The sequence below is a fragment of the Pseudorca crassidens genome, chromosome 16 (assembly GCF_039906515.1).
Source record: "Pseudorca crassidens isolate mPseCra1 chromosome 16, mPseCra1.hap1, whole genome shotgun sequence".
NCBI classification, from domain to species: Eukaryota; Metazoa; Chordata; class Mammalia; order Artiodactyla; family Delphinidae; genus Pseudorca; species Pseudorca crassidens.
In genome coordinates, this window is record NC_090311.1 from 11,837,225 (window position 1) to 11,852,670 (window position 15,446).

Below are 15,446 nucleotides of genomic sequence, written 5' to 3' on the forward strand. Positions count from 1 at the left end.
GAATCAGCCTCCAGCAGGATCCAGGGCCAGAGGCATCGTGGGACCCTGGGAGAGGGGCTGGCTGATAGTCACTGGCCCCTCCATGTGAGTTTTCCTACAAATTCATACTTCTGTTGCTCCCCGGAACGATGCCATAGGTGGGGCTTGTTCCAAGGTCACAAATGTCGACGCTGAGCCTTAGAGAGCTCTTTGAGGGGCAGGAATGTTGTTCATTCCTGTCTCATCAGAACTAAGTACAGCGCTTGGTGAGCAGCTAGTACTCCGTACATGCCCCTAGACACAATAATTAGTAAACAGAGGACCTGAGATTCAAATCCAGGCCTGCCCGGCTCCAAAATCTGTAATCTCTCCACTCTGCTTGGCTGATATGAACTTACGATGTGCCCTGCATGTAGTAGGTGCTCAATATGTTTGTTGAACCAATGTGTGTGCACATGCCTCTTCATAGCAGAAGAACCTTCATGAGGTCATCTGGTCTACCCCCTGCCTTTGGGACATCAGGGCCAATCAGTTCTTTGGGATTTTCTTAGTTACAACTAGTTGGAGTGCTTGTCTGGGGCAGAAACTGTGGGCTGGAGGCTTGGGGGTGGCTGGGGGAGGACCTGGAGCTGCCTTGAGTAAAGCGTCCTGGCGCCAGGGGTTCCTGAGCCCACGTACAGCCGTGTCTCTCTCACGGTTTCATTTAATCGTATCCCCCACCCCTCCAATACATTCCTCCTTTGTTTGAGCAACTGGGAGTTAAGTATCTGCCACTTGATGCCAAGAATCCAGACAAATGCACCATCTGTAAACTCAGGAGCTGGGCCAGGTGGCGAGGAGGACCCTCTAGAGGCGTCCCCTCCACTCGCTTTTCTCTCCCCCGGCTCAAGTTGGCCGGTTCCGAGTTCCGTAAACTAACTCAGCCCAGCCCGCCAGACTCTAGGAACAGGAACTGGGTGAAGAAAGCAGGACAGGCAGGAGGTGGGCAAAGGAGGGTGCTCATTCCAACCCCAAATCCTGGCTTGAAATGAAACCTGCTTGTACAATCACAACTGGCAGACAAAGGAGAGCATTTACTGGACGGCAGCGTTGGACAGCATTTCCTCACTCCAGGGTTGACTTAAGGTCTGGCTGACAGGAAGAAAAAGAGCCATTCTTCCACCTTTTAATCAAAACCTTCAGTGCCGTGTGGCAAAGCCACGGCCACGCAGCCTGGGTCCATCTGGAGCAGCTCGTCTTCCACATCAACCAGGCAGCAGGCACAGTCCACAGGCCCCAGGCGAGAACAGAAACAGAGGAAAAAGCAGGGTTTTGTTATCTTGGTCACTGGGGAAAAGTCAGTCAGCCAAGTCAAGCGCTCGCGAGCAAAGGGGCTCCGGCTCCTGCTACGCTGGGCCCATGTCTGGGTCCTGCAGCTCTCGGCCCGAACGCCAACGCCTCCCTGAGCGTCCACGTGGTCAGCAAGGCTGCTGGACTGCACGGCCTGAGCACAGTGCCACATGCAGACCCCTTGGGCAGAGACACATGCTGGACAGGCAGCTGGTTGCTGGAGGTCCTTGGGGTAGAAGCTGGGAAAACGACAAGTCTCATGGCACCTGACTCAAGCTCTAAGGAAATGTGGTGCTCACCGGCAGGTACCCAGTCAGAAGCAACTCACCCTGAAGCAGAGGAAGCTGAAGCTTTGGGGCCCTTTACTTGCAGTCCTAGGAGCTACAGAGTTTTCTAGGTGAGAGAGGAAGCATTTCCGCACAAGCACTTCCAGTAAATTGAGATCTCAGGTGAAAAAGACCGAATCTCCAAGGCTCCAGGCATTGGTTGTGGTTTCTTTTCTCATTCTCAGGAAATACTTTTGTACCTAATGTTCTGTTCGTTCTTCTTAAACAGCATACTTCCCATGCTACTTAAGCTTCAACCCCTACAAAACCTGGATCTTCCCTTGTCTCTGACAGACAGCACTCGGTCTTGAAGGGGCCTTCTCTAGGGGGACATCCAGGGGTCCACCTCCTGCCCGACTGCCACTCTGCACCTTTATCTTTTTGTGATGAACAGCCAGAGACCCAGAGTCCAAGGGACTCCCGGGGCTCTCTGGGGCTTCTCATGGTAGGAGAAGGTGAGGAAGGCCATTGCCCTGACACTGTGCTGGGAAGCAGCCTGGTGTCCTATGTAAGGCCCACGGTTCCATTATGACGCAGACACACACGGCCACCCTGGTGATCTCCTTAAGTCTTTGGGCAACGATCTCTTACACCAATTCGGGGGTGACCCTGGGGATAGCGGGTTACTCTGCCAGGCCTGGAAGACACCGCAGAGCACAGAGCTGCCTTTGTGAGCTGACCCAGAGGTGGTACCACTGCTGTGACCAGTCGGAGAGCAAGGAGCTGCTTCTCCCGCTGGGGCCCGAGCTGATCCAGTCTGTCAGCTACAACAGGGTCTCTGAGTGTCCACTCTATGCCCAGGTCATGAGCTCCACCCCAGTGACCTCATAAACAGACTCTCTTGGCCAATGGCAGGAGTTCAAGGCTGGTGGGGACTGAGGGTGGCCGAGTGTGGAGCGGCCTTTCAGCCCCTAGAAGGGCAAGCTCAGACAGGTGGCCTCATGGCTGAGGTGAGGTCTGATCAAGGCTCAGAGGACGAAGGGCGTTTGGCTAGGCCATGAGGAGGACCCTCCAGGTATCTGTACCCTGGCAAGTATTCTGAGAAGACCAGGGCTCTGAAAGAATCAACTTTATCCTATGGCAAATCGACACTTGTCTGGACAAATTTAAGATGGCAGAGAGCAGGTTCACAGAGACCATCAACTGCGTGAGGGGCCACAGGGCCAGGCAGTCTTCTGAGCAAGCCTGCTCTACAGGGGGTTCCAGCCCTTTCCAAGGGTGCCCCTGCTGACTGGGCCACCCCGGGTCACAAGGTATCACATTCCCTGGGTCAGCAAAGTGGAGAAGCACAGCCCTTGAGACATAGCCACGACCCTCCAAGAAGGGAAAAGCAGATAGGGACTGAAAGGGTCTTGTCCCTTACTTCCTCTGTTCAAGTGGCTTCGCAGAAATCAGGACGAAGGATTTTTAGGGGTCAGGAAGTGAGAGAGAACATTTTTAAACACTAGCAGAATTTAGCCAGAGGCCCTGAGAGCTGGGCAACTTGAATGAGAAAGAAAGGAAAACATACAAGTGGCCCTGACCCAGACCATGACTCTTTACGTCAAAAGCAAAAAAGGATAATTAACAAAACAAAATCTGCCTGGACGTGGAGTGAGAGGCCAGCCGGGCTCTGTCAACTTGATAATCTCCGGTCAAGACCTGTGGGCCCAGAGTGTGCGATGGGAGAAGACTCGCTGTTTACACAGGCGGTCCTGGCTCTCAGGACCCAGAGAGGCAGGGTTTTTCCTGGCAAGCGGTTTGAATTCGGCCAACTCTGCTCTGGGTCAGGGCGGCCACGTGCAGGTAATTCACGGGTAGAACTTGGGTCCTAAGGGGCTGAGGTGCAGAACGCTCACGGCCGGGAGTGTCCCTCGTTCCTCGTGCATGAGAGGTGAGAGCACAGCAAGCTGACTCCCCACCTTCCAGAACACCCTCCCGGTCCACAGCCTCCAGACCGGCTTCAATTTGAAGCCGTGTTGGAAATACCTTGGCACGGGAAGATTTTTCTCCAGTCAAGATTTCATTCCACGCGGCTTGGGAATGAAGGAGGGGCAGGAATCTCCTAAGATCCAGGGAATTCGACTGAAACCCCCATGATGTCATTTCTCTGCCCAAGGCCCACGGTCAGGGAGGGCCTGTCAGGCCACACGGATTCAGCCGAGCACAGGCACCACAGAGACCTACCCAGGGCTGCCTACCCAGGGCAAGGCTGAGGGGAGGCTGTCCTCAGGAAGCCTGTGGCTGGTTTCTCTATCTCCAGACACTCTAAAAAGAGGAATCCTGGTCAGGAAACACTACACACACACACACAGGAATGGGGGTCAGAGGTAGCGCCGGCTCCACTGGCATCGAAGGAACATCCAACTTTCCGACCTGGAAGGTCACAAGAAAGGAAGAGGGACCCCAATGGGCATGCTCCGGCCTGCTCTGGGGAGCCCCGGCTGGCAGAGCAGCCTCAAGGATGTCAAGAGGGGCCCAAAGACATCAGTCAAAGAGGATGTGTTTTCCAGGAAAGGTTGGGGGAGCGAAATAAATGTATCTATTTGAAGGACAATTACACAGTCTTTAAAAATGTTGTGCAGGGAGATTGTGACATGGGAAAAGCTAATGACACGGCGCAAAGGTTTGGAGCCAGAAGGTGGACCCGGCACAGGAGGGACCAGCCAGTGTGCACATCCTCCAATCCACCTGCCCTCCCGGACTTGCTACTTCGTACAGCAGCTGGGAAGGTGATTCGGGGGGGTTTTGTCTTTGGTTAACCTCTGAGAAGAAGACACAGTGGAAAAGAAAGACCCCAGGTTCTAGAATCGGACAGACCGAGGTTATATCTCATCATCACCTTTCTTCTGTTGTTGTTCTTTTTCTTTTATTGTGGTAAAATAGACATAACAGAAAAATGGCCATTTTAACCACTTGTAAGCGGACGATTCCACAGCATTAATTACATTCATAATGTCCACTATCACCACCATCTTTTCCCACATTTTTTCCATCATCCCAAACAGAAACTCTATACCCATTAAGCAATAACTCCCCATCCCTCCCTCCAACAAGTCCCTGGTAAGCTCTAATTTACTTTCTGTCTCACTGAATTTGCCTATTCTAGACATTTCAGAAAAGTGGAATCACACAATACGTGGCCTTTTATGTCTGGCTTCTTTCACTTAGCATAATGTTTTCAAGATTCATTCATGCCATAGCATGTATCAAGACTTATTCCTATTTATGGCTGAATAATATTCCACTGTGTCGTTACACCACATTCTGCTTATCCTTTCATCCGTCAATGGACACTTGAGTTGTTTCTACTTTTCGGCTATTGTGAATAATGCTGCTATGGATGTTTGCATACAAGTATCTGTGTCAGTCCCTGTTTTCAATTCTCCCAGCTTTCACTCTTAACAGCTGAAGGCCTTTACCCAAGGTAGAACAGGGACAAATGTGTCTACTACAAATGAATGTCATGAAGACAGGATGCGATAAAGATGTAAAGCACACAGCATACAGTAGGTGCTAAAATCATGTCACTTTGCCCCACCTCCCCCTTTAACACCCACCCTTAGTAAAGGAGTGTGAGAGGGTTAGATTCAGTGATGCCCCTCAAGGGCATCTCCATTTAAAAAGTGTGGATACTTAAATGGTAGAACTTTCGGCACCAGCAGCCTTCTCTGCTTTGTTGGCACACTACCAATGTCTCAGCATCTAGACAAATACTGACGCAAAGAATAAGAGCCTCGGGGGAATTCAGGCCCAGCTGCAGGCCAACCAGGGTGGGAGGTGGCGAATGGAGTCAGGAAGCACTCCTTTTCGTGCCTTTGCGCCACACTTGCAGCACAGGGGTGTGGAAAGCCCAGTGAGGAACGTTCCATTCTCCTCCTCCAGCTGTACGACCCTTCAGGGCTCCAGCTCCTCTTTGAGCCTCAGTTCCCTCATCTAGGAAAGGAGGAGTTTGGCTTAGCCCAGTAGTTTTAAAACTGGGTTCCAAGGAGCCACAAGTGTTCTTCTCAAAGCCAGGGCCCAGGACGGGGAAGGGAGCAAAGGGGGCCCTGCCCTAAGCTAGTCGACCACAGCAGACCTGCGTGTCTTTGCATCTGGAAATCTACAGCTAAAACTGCATGCAAAGCCTTGGACCGGGTGGCCCCTGAGATCCCCTGGGTGCTGTAGCCTACTCTCGGTGGTGTCCTCTTTCCCCTTGGGATGAACTAGAGGAACAGTCCCTGAGGATGGGCTATGGAGTCATCTCCCAACGTACCAGGATTGCTGGCTCAAGCAGCAGGGGCACTCCATGGGGAGCCATGTAGTGCTGGGTGCTGGGGGCAAAACTTGAAGTGACCCAGGAGCCCTGCTGCTCTCCAAACGGCACTGGTTTGCCAGTCTCCAAAGGACTGGTCATTAACAGTCCTTCAATCAAGAAGAGATGTGAGTGGAGCTCAAGGCAGGGAGCCAGGTTAGGTTATCTTAGGAGAGCAGGATGGGGAAGGGTCAAGAGCACAGACCCCGAAGTCTCAGCTTCCTCCATCCCAGCTGTGTGACCTTGAGCAAGTTACTTAACCTCTCTGTGTCTTCACCTCCTTATCTTGAAAATGGAGATAATAATCTATGGGGTAGATATGAGGATTAAGTGAGTTATTTAAAGCCCTGAGAACAGTGTTTGGCACACAGTAAGAGCTGTTCCCAGGAAGTTCCTTTCTTAAGTTTTCTTTTCAACCCTCTTCCAGCCTTGAGACGTCTTGCAGTGCTGTGGCAGGAAGTGGGAAAACCTGGGGTCCATGCCCCACAGGTCCTTCCAGCCAGACCCTGCCCAGGAGGGGTTCAAGCAAAGGTGGATTCTGAGCTCACCAGATTCACTGACAACAGGATGGAGATGCCGTTTGGGCTGCAGGGAGGCAGACAAGAGCCAGGTGATCTTAGCAGAGATGAACAGCTGGCTCTGGGGCCAGAGCAGGGAGCTCAGACCCCTGGAGGGCAGGCCAGGCACGTGGAAGGGAGGCATTACCCGGGCCACCCGTATTCCATGGCCTTGGGTCCCTGGAGACCAAGTGTTGGTTAGATGGTTAGATGGATGCTAAGCTAGCTCCTCAGGGCCCCAGATCCCAGGAAGGGAGATCCAGGAGCGAGCCTCAGTCCTAGTGCCCTTTGCTTTAGGTCATGCTGTCTCTTCCAACAACAAGCCAGCATTTCTAAAATGCATCATAGCTGGGAAGTAAACAGCCCAGCATTTTCTAAAGATGATGAAGTGGTCTTAGCCTCGAGGTACAGGGACACAATTAAATAATACTGAATCACTCAGTGAAAAAAGTATTCCCTTTTCAATTTTCTTTCAAGTCTCCCATCATCAAGAAGAAAGTCTCAGTGTGATGCTACCTACCATCTTGCTAACCTGTCTCTAATACTCGCTACTTGCCCTTCAGAAACAAAGAGAAAGGAGGTTCCGAGCATTAGGTAAGCAAAAGAGTACCCAGCTAGGATAACTTTTCCAGTTATCTTTATGTACAGCAAATCAATACTGTCTTTCCAGGTAATTCCTGATAACAAAGTTTCCTTTTGAAACTCATTTATTTCAAGTTAAAAGATGAGTTGATTTAAAGAAAAATGAGCCCATTTGAGCACCACTGTTATCATCCCCATACTCAGATGGGGAAACTGAGGCTCTAAGCATGCCCCACTGGAAAGTGGTAGAACTGGGCTCCATGTGCCCCTGAAGACAAAGATTGAAGCCTCTGACTGCCCCAGAGGCCGAGGAGCTGTCCCCTTTCGAGAAACCAGCTGTTTGGTTTAGCTCAGATCCTATGCCACTGCCTGGGTGGGGTAGGGGGAGGTGTCAGTGAAGTGAGGCTGTGACCGGGGGCCAGAGAAAGAGGAACTTGGAATAATTATTATTTCCTTTCATTCAAGCTCCTTACTTTTTGAAAAGTAGATGTTTCCCGGAGAGCCAAACAAGCACTAGGAATAGATTTCTTTTGTGCAGAAACTCAGGTTGATGGGTAGTTTCCCCCTTAACAAGAACAAACTTCCCTGCCCTAGCCTACCATTGTTTTCAGAAACAAAGAGGCCCGCATCTCTGGAGGGCCCAGAGAACGCCATCCTGCCAGTGGACCTCCGGCAAGAAATGCCCTCCAAGAGCTGCCTGCTCTGGGGCATTCCCAGGATCCCACAGAGGATGCCAGGCGGGTTCACGTCAGAAGCCTGTCCCAACCCACCCGCCCACCTCATTGTCGGAAGAAGCCCACGCAGGCCCTTTCAACAGGACCCTCTGCCAGGTCTGAGCTTCCGCCTGGCATCCACTGACACTTCCTAGCAAAACCACATTGAAACTGGGTGCCACCTGCCAGGCCTTAGTGATTGGAGTGGAGACCTGGCAGAGCTGCTGATGGGCACAATGAAAATGAACAGAGCAAGATGTCCTACAAAGCACACTGCCGAAGCAGGACACTAAGAAGCTCCTTTAAAGCCCCGCCTCCGCTATTCTAAGCCAGCCTCTTCCCTTCCCAAACCTCAGGTGCCTGATCTGTAAAACAGACGCACTAATACCCATCTTGGGGAGTTGCTAGGAAGATCCAAGAGCAGGTCGTTGCAGTGCTAGACCCGGACAACAGCCTAAAGAATGTGGTCATGTCAACCAGGAGAAGGCGTGGAATATTGGTGGAGGACCAGACCTGGCCCTGCCCTTTACCACAGGCGATGGGGCTTTGGTTTTGCAGAGGAAGAGAGATTTATGGGCCTAACGTGTCTAACAGGCCTATTTATGGGCCTAACAAAAATGAGTCCGAATGTCATCAAAATGAAAAATCTTTGTGTTTCAAAGGACACCATCAAGAAAGTAAAGAGACAACCCACAGACTGAGAGAAAGTATCTGCAAATCACATATCTGATAAAGGACTTGTACCTAGAACATAAAAAGAACGCTTAGGGGCTTCCCTGGTGGTGCAGTGGATAAGAATCTGCCTGCCAATGCAGGGGACGTGGGTTCGATCCCTGGTCCGGGAAGATCCCACATGACTCAGAGCAACTAAGCCTGTGAGCCACAACGACTGAGCCTGCGCTCTAGAGCCCGCGAGCCACAACTACGGAAGCCCCTGCACCTAGAGCCCGTGCTCTGTAACAAGAGAAGCCCCTGCAATGAGAAGCCCACACCGCAAGGAAGAGTAAGCCCCCGTGCAGCAACGAAGACCCAACACAGCCAAAAAAAAAAAAAAAAAAAAGAACCCTTAGGATTCAACATTAACAAGATAAACGACCCAATTTAAAAACGGGCAAAGGATTTGAATAGACTTTTCTCCAAAGACGATATACAAATGGCCAATAAGCATATGAAAAGGTGCTCAACATCATAAGTCATTAGGGAAATGCAAATCAAAACCACAATGAGATACCACTTCACACCCACTAGGATGAAAAAAGAAGAGGGAATATGCCAAGCGTTGGAGAGGATGTGGAGAGATTGGAACCTTCATACACTGCTGGTAGGAATGTCAAATGGTGCTGCCACTTTGAAAACAGCCTGGCCATTCCTCAACTGATTAAATATCAAGTTACCATGTGACCCAGCAATTCCACTCCTAAGTATATACCCAAGAGAAATTTAAAAATATGCCCATGCAAAAACTTGTGCATGGATGTTCATGGCAGCATTATTCATAATAGCCCAAAAGCAGAAACATCCAAGTGTCTATCAATTGATGAGAAGATAAATAAAATGTGGTTTATCCATTAAAATGGAATATTATCCAGCCATAAAAAGGAATGAAATACTGATACCTGCTACCACATGGAGGAACCTTGAAAACATGCTAAGTGAAAGAAGTGAGTCACAAAAGTCCACATACTGTATGATTCTACTTATATGAAATGCCCAGAACTGGCAAACCCATAGAGACAGAAAGTAGATTAGCGGTTGCCTGGGGTGGGAAGAAAAGGAAATAGGGAGTGATGGTGATGAGTACGGGGTTTCTACTCAGGGAGATAAAATGTCCTGGAATCAGAGAGTGGTGATAGTTGCACAATTCTGTGACTATTTTTTTTTCCTTTTTTTTTTTCTGTGACTATTTTAAAAACCATTGAACTGTGGACTTTAAAAGAGTAAATTTTATGATATGTGAATTATAGCTCCATAAGCTAATATTTTATTTTATTTTTTTAAACTTCATTTTTTTTTTTATTTGTTGACTGCATTGGGTCTTAGTTGTGGTGCACGGGCTCTTCGTTGCAGTGTTTGCACTTCTCTCTAGCTGCGGCGCGTGGGCTTAGTTGCCCCGCGGCATGTGGGATCTTAGTTCCCCGACCAGGGATCGAACTGGCGTGCCCTGCATTGCAAGATGGATTCTCAACCACTGGACCACCAGGGAAGTCCCCATGAGCTAGTATTTTAAAAATGATGTCTGTAGTGATGAATGATATATAATACTGTTTTCAGGATCATCCATTATTATTATTTATTATAATTAGGAATATTTCCTGGTCCATCTCCAGCTCAGAGCAATCCTGCACCTGAATACCTGCCACCTGTATCACCTCTGATCTGTAGGTACCTGGAAAGTGAGCTGCCCAGATCTCTACAGAGCCCAGCACACATGTCTGATTCGACCAGCTTCTGAGCAGCTTCTCTGAGCTGTCTCACCAGCCCTAGAAATTAGCCTGCCAAACAGACAATGTTTTCAGCTTGGGGTTGAGGAAACGTAGGCAGGAAGCAATTTTCCATATGCTCCCCTGAATCCCCCAGGCTTCCTTGCTGGTCAGTGGACAGAGAGAAAGTGATGTGTCACATCGGGACCAAGGCAGTTAAAGCTCATGTCCGTCTTTCACTCCTCTCTTCCCCTTTGGTGGCGGAGACACCAAAGCAGCCAGGACCCCTGATCTTCATCCAGAAGAGACCCAGGCAGAGCATGCATGAGAAAGAAAGAAATTTCTGGTGTGTGAAGCCCCTGAGATTTGGGGTTTGTTTGTTGTGGCAGCTAGCATTAATCATCCTGACCAATGCATTACTGTTGGCCAGTCTCTCTGGCCAGCCCTCTGAGGCCGAGGACCCTGTGGACCCCTCCTTGGCCTCTCACAACTCCACAGCTGGAGTTCATGTCTGAATGATTTCCTCATTCAACGGCCTGAATTTGAAAACACAGACTAGGAAGAGGGAAAGTCAGATGAGAGCCCCTGCTTAGGGAGAGTCTTATTCGTACCAGCTCCTGGGCTCTGTCCTGCTGGTATTTATGACCCTCGCCCACTGGACAGAGGAGCAGCCTGAGGTTCCGGGAGGTTAAGTAACTTTCCCAAGGCCACTCAGCTAAAAGAGGCCAAGCCTGGCTTCCAACCCGAGTCTACCAGGTCCTAAAACTCACGTCCTCACAGCACTCCGCTGCCTTTGTGTCACATCTCAACAGCTTTCAGCCCACCCCAAAGCCCACCCCGGGCTGCTGTCCTCTAACTGCCCCCAGAGCAAGGCTGGCCGTGTACGGGCAACTGATGCAGGATTCTGGGCAGTGTCCAAAGAGAGGACTTGGTCTCTGAGATGGATGCCTTCAAGCCAGGGTTTGGAGAGCATCATCGCACGGGGAGCGAGAATCCGGCTCCGGGCATGAGCTTTGACTTTGAGCAGGATTTTCAGCCAGACTCTCAGCAAACACACTCTGTCAGACACTGGGGGACACAGGCCAGCCACGTGTCAGCTCGCCAGAAAGAGACTTCAGGTGGGAGAGGGAAGGGGCCCATAGAGGGAAGCTTCCCAGGGTCCCTCATTGTCTCATTCAAACCAACGCACAATGAATGAGAGCCATGTGTCCAACACTGTGCACGGGGCAGGGGACACAGAGAACAGATGCCATCATATCTGCCCAGTGAGCTACTAGCCTGGCCACCTATAGCAATGGCTCTCATCCTGGGTACCGTGCCTTTCCTGGGGGCACCTGCACCCGCTCAGTGACTTGAGATGGAAACCAGAGAGTCACTTGGGATTCCTCTTGTTCCCTTTCCTCATGCCCCACACCTGCCACCACCCCCCCCCCCCCGAGAGCTCCTTCCCCCAACATTTCCCAAGGCCCTTGTGTCTTCCCCCTCCGGTTCCCCCCCCTCCTGCCCCAGCTGCGGCAGCAGCTCCCGGGATGGCCTCCTGCCTCCAGCCCTCCCCCTCCCCTTTCTCCTCTGCGTTGGGAGAGAGACCATCCTAAACTGCAAATGGCATTCAGAGCCCTAGGGGCTCCCCACTGCCCTTAGGATGGTGTCAGACTCCCCACCATGGTTTTCCAGGTCCTGCCACCCAGAGGGCCCCTGTAACACTGACCTCTCCCCCGCACACACACCCTTTCCCACCTCTGCACCAAGGCCTCTCACCCTCAGCGCTTCTGACATTTGGGGCCAGATAACTCTTCGTGGTGGGGGCCATCCTTGCATCGCAGGATGCTCAGCTGTACCCCTGCCCATGTGCGTTAGATGCCGGTAGCACATACCCCCAGTTGTGTCCACCAAAATGATCTCCAGATACAGCCAAATGTCCCCGGGGCGGGGCGCGGGGGAGGGCAAAACGTCCCCAGGTGAGAGCCCCTGCTCTAGACCTTTGCGCATGAAAGGCCCTTCTCCTTTCCTTTCACTTGCACCTGGCTTCCCCTCAACATCACATTGAAATTCGATTCAGCTGCATCCACTCCCAGACGGCTCCCTGGCTCGCCCAGGCCGGTCTAGGACAGCCTCCGCAGACCTTCCCACCCTCACACTTCCCTGTGCACCGTCAGCCACTGCTCCCATCACACTGCATTCCACCGATCTGTTGACGTGCTGTCACCCCCTTTGGAAGGTGGGGTCCTCAGGAGCCACCTTCTCCAGGGCGTGGAAGCACTGACCCCACGGACCTGCAGAGGCACGACAGAGGGGCGAGCTGGGAGACCACCCAGGTGGGAGCGATGGCTTCTGACCAGAGGCAGAAGAGGCTCTGTGCGGAGAAGCAGAGACACAGCGGCAGAAAGACGGGGTGGGGTGTGGGGGGCAGAAAGACGGTGGGGGGGTGGCAGCTCCTTCCGGGTGCGGGGCCTTGCAGGGAACAGATGGACAAGGGTGACGAGACGGGGACATCAAGATGAGGCTGGGAGGTGGCGTGGCTGGAGCCCAGCGTGGGGCCTTTGGGAGAGGAAACTGGAGGCCAGGTCGTGAAGACCCCTGCATGTGTTCTGCAGCCCAAGATGTATTGAGCAGGATGTGAAATTGAAAAAAAGAAAAAGTTTGGGAAATGCTTTATTAGCAGTTAAGCAGGTTTCTTTACTGAGGGACTTCTCAGAGCCTTTAACATGCTCACAGGCTGGGCGAATCTTTACACGGGAGAGACCCGGCGAGCAGTGCTGCCCACAGGTAATTGTCCTGTGTTTTTTTTCCCAGAGCCTCTCGAATGGCCAGTGTTCCACCTTCTACCCTTTGGAAAATGCCGCCTGGAGCCGAGACACATGAGCTGCACCTTGAGGAGTGGGTACAAGGTGAGGACTACCTGGGTTTGGGGACAGGGGTCCTGGGCGTCATTCGAAGGCCTCAGAGCCAGTGCTGGGGCCTCAGCCACGTGGCTCCTCTCCCAGCGCTCGCTCCCCAGCACCCGGGGTATCCGCAGCGCTGAGAAGTAACACAGGCTCCTGGGAGAGTGACTGCAGGAAGGACTAGGAAGGCAGCGCAACACTTATTATTGGAAAACAGTCAACTCACGGGACCGCTTCGACCACCTTCCCCAGGCCCCTGGGCCATAACATATGCTGTGGTTTAAATTTTTTAAATTGAGGAACTTAAGGAAAAAATGCTGGCAAGCTCTGAGGCACCTGTAAAACGGTCTGAGCTGCCGGGGAGGCTGGGCCCCACCCCTCCAGGAGATAGAGGCAGCGCTGAGCAGGGGTAGGGAGGGGTCCCGACTGGGGTCTGTGAGAAGAGGCTTCTGGTCAAGGTCGGCCGGCGGGGGGAGAGGGAAATGGCCCCTGCAGCAGCCCTTGGATAGGCCAAGCGAGGCAGCAAGGCCAGGCAAAGGCACAACCTCATCCTCACCACAGATCCTGGCCAGGCCAGCAGATGCGCGGGGGCGGGCGGTGGACACAGTGCAGCACAGGGCCAAAGCCAGAGGCTCTGGGATCACCGCGACCTGGGCTCAACTCCCAGCTGTCGCCTGGGACAGCGACAGCACCTCCTGAGGCTCCGTGTCCGCACAAGACGGAGCCAATAGAATCACATCACACGGTTGACAGCCAGACTAGGTGAGACTGTGCCTGCACACACTGGGTCCTCAGTATATGTTAGCTGCCACTGTTTGAGAGGGAACCCCAGCAGGTGGGCAGCCCGAAAGGGGGGCGCAGATGGAGAACCGGACGGACAAAGCTGAGCCACTGTGGAAACCACCTTGGCCGAGGGCAGCAAGAGTCTATCAGCTGCGCGGCCGTAGCAGGTCACTCTCTGCTCTGGGCCCCGGCAGCCGCCTGTAAACAGGGCTGTCTATCCACCTCTCATCTCGTGAAGGCCGGAACCGTCACAGATAGCGTCTAGTTGGTGTCTGGCTTGCTTTAGGTGCTCAGCACTGAACTGTTCTCTTCCCCCGGGTGTGTTTACGCCCCTCAGGCCTGTTATGCCCGGAGTGGACTCCCTGTGTCAAGTGGTGGCCAGGAGACCGAAAACATCCCTGCAGCCTCTCAACAGGTCAGCGACTGCGACTGCGGGCAAAGGGGGACCCTGCTCAGACACGTCTCCTCCTTGACCATTTTCAACCTAAAGACTTTCAGGCCCGTACCTGGAACAAAGCGAGGCCACGCAGCCTGGTGGCCCTGCAGATGGAGAGGGCAGCCAGGTGTGCCCAGGCCCACGCCTTGTGCAGAGCGAGCCAGCCCTGTCCAGCGTCTGGAGGAGTTTATGAACATGAATCCACTCGCTTCTGAAAAGTGCAAAGGCCCTGGGGTTGCCCGCCATTCCATTAAGAGATGTGTATGATTACGACGGCAGCAGAAGCAGAAAAGGGAAGCAACTGGGGGTGGTGTCTCAGCAGGAGCAGGGGAAAGGGACACGGAGACGCCTGTGGGGTGAGGCTGGGCTGGCCACCGGCAGGCGATGGAGGCGAGCACACCTGCTACAGAGCAAGGCTCAGTGTGGCCTGGGTGGTCCTCGTCACGCACTCAGGCCCCTGGGACCTCCCTAACATCCCAGGGGGCAGCGAGGGTGTGAGGTGGGAGCAGAGCTGCCAAGGACCTGTGACCCCTGCTGAGAACGACAAGGTGACTCAAGGGACTTCCGTGCCATGTGAATAAAATATATAAGACTGTGCAGAGGGGCTTCCCTGGCGGCGCAGTGGTTGAGAATCCGCCTGCCAATGCAGGGTACACAGGTTCGAGCCCTGGTCTGGGAGGATCCCACATGCCGCGGAGCAACTACGCCCGTGAGCCACAACTACTGAGCCTGCGCGTCTGGAGCCCGTGCTCCGCAACAAGAGAGGCCGCGACAGTGAGAGGCCCGCGCACCGCGATGAAGAGTGGCCCCCGCTCGCCACAACTAGAGAAAGCCCTCGCACAGAAACGAAGAACCAACACGGCCAAAAATAAATAAATAAATAAATTTTTTCTTTTAAATGAAGCTAATTAAAATGAAGCTTTAAAAAACAAAACAACAAAAAAAAAAACTGTGCAGAAACCATCCATATGTACAGGGAGAGGAGAAGGCCTGGCTGTAAACTCGGAAGGAGCTACTGTGGGTTCAATCCCCTCGTGTCACCCTGGATGCCTTCAGCAGCCCACCTGCTGCTGGAGGAGCTGGTGTGTGTGAGCTGGACTCCTTGTGTCCACAGTCCCGCCTCTGACTCCTGAGTGGAACTCAAGCTGAGGAGCCGTAGCATCCAT

The 15,446-nt window shown here is 52.6% G+C and overlaps 1 protein-coding gene across 5 annotated transcripts in view; it reads right to left on the reverse strand.

Moving 5' to 3' along the window:
- Positions 1-15,446, reverse strand: part of GRK5 (G protein-coupled receptor kinase 5) — a 224,604-nt gene that overhangs the window by 38,904 nt on the left and 170,254 nt on the right. The window lies entirely within an intron of this gene.